At 46.7% G+C, this 6296-nt stretch overlaps 1 long non-coding RNA gene across 3 annotated transcripts in view; it reads right to left on the bottom strand.

Moving 5' to 3' along the window:
- LOC138847695 (uncharacterized) overlaps nt 1-6259 on the bottom strand; it is a 31350-nt gene extending 25091 nt beyond the window's left edge. For 2 of the 3 annotated variants that reach the window (XR_016228112.1, XR_011385633.2), the window contains exons 1-3: nt 6036-6255; nt 5583-5705; nt 4450-4517 (exon numbers count right to left, since the gene is read on the bottom strand). This is a non-coding gene — a long non-coding RNA (uncharacterized LOC138847695). Of the gene's footprint in view, nt 1-4449; nt 4518-5582; nt 5706-6035 lie in introns of all 3 variants that reach the window. The other variant, XR_016228113.1, reaches the window with a different exon arrangement.
- Between the last annotated feature and the right edge of the window lie 37 nt (nt 6260-6296).

The raw sequence follows: 6296 nt of genomic DNA on the forward strand, positions 1-6296 counted from the left end.
TTCCCAGGCTATCAGCAGAGAGCTGGATCAGAAGAGGAACAGCCAGGACAAGAACTAGTGCCCAAATGGGAAGCCAGCATTGAGGGAAGAAGCTTAGCCTACTATGCCACAGAACTAGCCAAAAAAATGAATATTTTTCAATTATATTTTCCACAAATTTTAAAAAGATTTTATTTTAAGGGCAGAGTTACAGAGAGAGACAGAGAGACAGAGAGAGATCTTCCATCTGCTGATTCATTCCCCAAATGACTGCAACAGCTGGGGCTGAGCCAGGACAAAGCCAGGAGCCAGGAGCTTCTTCCAGGTCTCCCATGTGGGTACAGGGCCCAAAAATTTGGGCCATCCTTACAGCTTTCCCAGTTGCATTAGCAGGGAGCTCTATCAGAAGTAGAGAAGTTGGGACTTCAACCTGTGCCCTTATGGGATGCTGGCGGTATGGGTGGTGGCTTAACCTACTATGACACAATGCCAGCCCCTCCACAAACTTTTTTTAATTTTCATTATTTATTTTGACAGGTAGAGTTATAGACAGTGAGAGAGAGAGACAGAGAGAAAGGTCTTCCTTCCGTTGGTTCACTCCCCAAATGGCTGCCACGGCCAGCGCCGCGCCGATCTGAAGCCAGGAGCCAGGTGCTTCTTCCTGGTCTCCCATGCAGGTGCAGGGCCACAAGCACCTGGGCCATCCTCCACTGCCCTCCCGGGCCACAGCAGAGAGCTGGACTGGAAGAGGAGCAACCGGGACTAGAACCGGTGCCCATATGGGATGCCGGCACCACAGGCAGAGGATTAACCAAGTGAGCCAATGAGCCGGCCCCTCCACAAACTTTTTAAGCCCCCTTAGATGACACCAAAAACACAAGCAATCACAAATATATAGATAAATTGGGTTTCATCAAATTTAAACTTTCTTACAGCAAATGACATGATCAAAAAGTATAAAGACAACTCATGGGAGAAGAAAATCTGCAAATCATGTATCTGATAAGGATTTAGTATCCAGAACATATAAAGAACTCTTACATTTCCACAACAAAAACTACCCAATTAATAAATGGACAAAAGGTATAAGTAGGCATTTCTCCAAACAGCATATGCAAATAGCCAATAAACACAAAAAAGTTACTTGATATCATTAGTCATTTGGAAAATCAAAATCAAAATCACAATGAGATACAACCTTATACCTACTAGGATGACTATAACCAAAAAAAATGAATACAAGTATTGAAGAGAATATGGAGAAATTGGAACCCTCATACATTGCTAGTGTGAATGGAAAATAGAGCAGCTGTTGTGGAAAACGCTTCATCGGGTCCTCAGGATGTTAATCACTAAATTATCACATGGCCAGCAATTCCAGTCTAGATATGTATCCAAAAGAACTGAAAATGCATAATCACACACTCATGCAATTAACATTCACAGTGTCATTATTCATAATAGTCTAACAATGCAAACAACTGAAATAGCCATTGACTTATGAAAAGTTAAGTAAAATTGGTATATCCAGAAATTGAACACTATCCAACCATAAAAAGGAATGGAGTACCAAAAAATGCTACACATGGGCCAACCTGGGAAACATTAAGCTGAAGTGAGAAAAGCCATACACAAAAGTACAAACACAGTAAGATTCTACTTATTAGAGGTACCTAGAGTAGTCAAATTCCTAGACACAGAAAGGAAAAGGTTAGTTTGCAGGACCTGAGAATAGGGGGAAACTAGGAATTATTGTTTAATGGGTATAGTTTCAGTCTGGGAAGATGAAAAACACTGGACAATGGTGGACAACAGTGTGAATGCACTTAACGCCACTGAAAAAAATCATGAAAACATTATGCTTAAGTAAAAGAAACCAAAGACAAAAGGCCACACGTCACATGCTTCCATTTATATGAAATGTCTAGGAGAAGCAAATCTATAGAGAAAGAAAGTAAATGAGACGTTGCCAGAAGATGAGAAGAAGGGGAAATTTGGGAGTAACTGAAAGGCATGAGGTTTCCTTTAGGGGTGATATAAATGTTCTAGAATTAAATATTTTTGAGTATAGGGGCATATGTTTAGCACAGTGGTTAAACCCCTGCTTGGGACACCTATATCGCACGTCAGAGTGCCTAGGTTCAAGTGCTGGCTCCACTTCTGGTCCAGCTTCCTACCTAATGTGCACCCTGCGGGGCAGGGAGATGTTGGCTCAAGTACTTAGGTCACTGCTACCCACATAGGAGACCTGGAATGAATTCTAGGCTCCTTGCTTTAGCCTGGTTCAAACCTGGCTGTTGAAGGCAAGTAAACGAGTGGACTGATCTCCACCTCTCTCTCCTTTTCAAATAAGGAAAATATAGATTTATCAAAATGCATAACATACATTAAAATATATAATACATATTAATACACACACACACACACATATGAGCTGGCATTGTGGCACAGTAGGTTAGCCTGCCACTTGCATCATCAGCATCCCATCAGAGCACTGGTTTGGGTCCTGGCTGTTCCACCCCCAATCCAGCTCCCTGCTAATGCACCTGAGAAAGCAACATAAGATGGCCCAACTGCTTGGGCCCCTGCCACTCATGTGGGAGACCCAAGTGGAGTTTGAGGCTCTTGGCTTTGGCCTGGCCCAATTCCAGCAGTTTTGATCATTAGAGGAGTGAGCCAGCAGATGGAAGCTTGCTCACGCTCTCGCTTGCTCACTCGCTCTCTCTGTCACTCTTTCAAACAATCAAACTTATTTTAAAAATAAAATATACATGGATCACTTTTTTAAAAAAAATTGGTGCATACAAAGCATAATACTATGACTATATACCTAATTATACACTTTAAAATGAAAAAATAATACTTTGTAAATTTTACCTGATAAAAATTTGATAAAAAGTCTCCCAGGATGAATTATCTAAGCATAAGACAGAAGCTATCCTTTTTATGACCTAGGAGCCAAAGTGACAGAGCGCAACTTCTACCATATCCACTAGAATTCAGGCCCTAAGGCTGGCATAGATTCAAAGTCAGGCTTGACACTTATCTTATTATTTCAGTTTCACAACACATAGAAAGTATTCTATCTGCAGATGACCAAACTGAGGTTCAATAAGTTTAAACACATTTCCCAAGGTCACAAGGCCAAAAGGTAGAAGAGCTTGAGTTTGAACCTAGAAATGGTTGATCACACAACCTATGGAGCTGGGCCAGGCCAAAGCCAGAACCTAGAATTCCATCCAGGTCTCCCATGTGGGTGGCAGCGCCCCAAGAACTTAGGCCATCTTCTGCTGCTTTGCCAGGCACATGTGCATGGAGCTGGATAGGAAACAGAGCAACAAGAACTGGAACCTGCACTCAAATAGAATTCCAGAATTGCAGGCAGTAGCTTAACCCACTGTACAACACAAGCCCCCAACCTATGCTCTTAACCACCATATGATGTGATAGTTCTTAACCAGACATGGCCATGAATGAAACTGAAGATACTTGCCACCTCAAGGATCTGTTGACTCGCCACTCTTGGGCTGTGGTCCCCTCACTTGACTGTTTAGCTCCCCGGGTATTTCTTAGGTATACCCTGGGTTCTGAATCACTCATCTGTGTCTAATTATTCTGTATTATTAATATGGGCAACTGACTCCAGCTGAATGGTAAGTGCCTTGAGGGCAGGGCCCCCCTCTCAAGCTTATGTGTGGATGTCACCATGACAGCATAATAGGAGAGGAGTCACAGATGCCACCACTCACAATATCAGCTGCCAAACGGACTGAGGCCTACACAGTAGGTGCGTGGGAGCCGGCCCAGCAGGTGAGTCTTTCCAGTGGGCAGCAGGTCCACTGGGGCCCACATGGTGGTGGGGGGGATCCCTGCTACTAGCTGGGGCACCTCTGCTGAGCCCAGAGCTAAGAGGTGTCAGGACATATCATTCTCCCCAAGCTCCCTAGCCTAGGTCCAAACCTAAGGCCCAGCTCAGGGCCAAGAATTCACTGAGCTTTGTGGCTATCTGTCCAACAGTCACCATGGATCACCGAAGCCGACCCCGCAGCATAGGCCTGAACCGAATCCTTGGGACTCAGTCCCGAGCCCCCAGGGCCCCGCTCCCTCTCCATGTGGAGCAGGAGGCCAGGGAAGGAGAAGAATGCGAGCGCGAGCCACCTCGTCAGAGGACTCCTACCTACTCCTACGGGCCCCCAGAATCTGAAGAACTGCCAGACCTGGTTATGGGTAAGGACAAGCTTCATCTTTTTTATTCTTTGCCCACAGGAAGTAGGAGCCAGAAAGCAGAGCAGATAATGGGCAGAACTAGGATGAGGGATAAGCTTAGAAAGAGCAGATTTTCTAGCTGCCTCAAAGGGTTGTCACGAGCAGCAAGGACATATATGAAAGCAACTTGAAACTGTTGAGACAGGCTGTTTGAATAGTTGGTGTTATTTACAAAATCAAGTGCTTACAAGAGGAAATGCTTACCATGTGTCAGAATCTTTGTGAAACAAAGACAAATCAGAAACTGATTTCAGTCCCAGGGAGGTGACAACCTAACAGGGAAAAAACAAACTGTTAGGATGCTTCAGCGGGATTCAGAAAAGGTGACAGTAGCTCACATGAAGACAGAGGGGACCCTGGGAGCATAGAGTGCTGATGGCGCCTCTCTGTTGTGTGCTGTCTCTTCCCTCAATCCTCAGCTCCCATCCTAGCAAGTGAGGAGGAGGGGTAGGGATGGGGATAGGGGAGCTGGGGGGAGACGCTGGGGGTCTGGTGGGGTACTTGTCAGAAACCGGAACAACCATATGCTGGAACAGAGGGTTTTCTGGGAACATTTCAAGTCTTGGTTTTAAGAAACGCACACCCTGAAACAGGTCTAAGCTGCCAAACTCCGTTTGCCCTGTTTCTTTCCCTGATGGAAGACAAGAAATGGTCTAAAGATACTGCTCTGCAGGTTAGACCTTCTTTTCTAAGTGTCCCCAGGACTGAAAAGGGTTATGGCTAGAGGAAAGTAGTGGCATTTCTCACACAGATCGCTGCAAGAAAAAGAATAAATGCCTGTTAGAGGAATAAAATGCAAGCCATTCAGAGGCAGAAAGGTTCCTTTCCAGTTTGGAGGAGATGGCGTGGGATGGGAGCGCTTTGTGGCGGGAGGAGAGAGGGTCTAACAGTTCCTAGTGCACAAGGCCGAAAGCCGCTCACCAACCAAGCTCTGTGAAGCGACAGGTGTGCAAGGACGGGAGGGTCTAACACAGAGCTAAGGCGAGGGCACAAGCGCAAAACATTGCGGAAGAGGGCCTGGGAGAATCAGCGGGGTCTAAGCGCTGAGGGTGGGAGTCCAGTAGACGCTGACGTCACAAGAGCCTACCAGTTGATTGACAGCCTGGGTGGGGGGGGGGGGAGCGCAGGCGCAAACGTCAGGTGTTGGGGGGAGGGGAGGCCCACCTTGGGAGGGGCGGGGCAGCTGGGCCAGGCCTGGGAGAGGCCAGGTGTTGGTAATGGGGTAGCGGTCAAAAGCTGCAAGAACCCCACGCTGGGAGAAAAGGTTTTTCAGGGAACTTGTCAAGCGTTGGTTTTAAAAAAGGAAAACAGACGTCTCTGGGACATGATTAAGTTACCTAAACTTCCTGTGTGTCCTTTCGTGGTGGAGGAAATGGTTACATCTATCTTCTCCAAGTTTTCCCAGGACTTGAAGGGGCTCCAACCAGAGGGCAAAGTCACGGCACTGTTCACACAAACCACTGCAAGGGAAGTAAACAAGTCAATGTCTAGCACATTTCAAAATTTATTCTGCCTACCTGAAAATTTGCAATCTCTGCCTCCCTATTTTCTCAGGCCTCCCTCCTTCCCGCACCCCATCCCCCACCCCCAGCAGCCTCCTGTAACCAACAGGATCCTTATAGTCGACAACCAAGTAAATTTCAAATGTCCCGCTGTAGGTGCCACATATGCTAATTTGCTCGACTGAATCATTCCACGCTGCAATCCATATATGATACCAATTATGAGTTTTCAATTAAAAATAATTTTAACTGTTTCACAGTAACTTTTAAAAAGTCTATTAGACGTACAGTTGCAGCTTTTGAGGAGATGGTGCTCAGTGGTGAGACTTTGAGGAAGAGACGTGAGAGGAAGGATGCCTACAAGTGCTGGGAGCTGGGGCGCGGGAACCGGCCACTCGCCACGCCTAGAGCCGCCCTGCTCACAGTTGGGTGACGCGCTCTGGCCTGGGCTGCCTCAGGGCGCAGGCGCAAACGGCGGCTGGGAGCGAGGAGGCGGGACCCGTGCCCACGTGGCGGGGGGGTAAGGAGGGGGGCGGAGCGGGTCTCGCG

Source organism: Oryctolagus cuniculus, chromosome X (assembly GCF_051225735.1).
Source record: "Oryctolagus cuniculus isolate XC-2025 breed Fujian yellow rabbit chromosome X, ASM5122573v1, whole genome shotgun sequence".
Lineage (NCBI taxonomy): Eukaryota > Metazoa > Chordata > Mammalia > Lagomorpha > Leporidae > Oryctolagus > Oryctolagus cuniculus.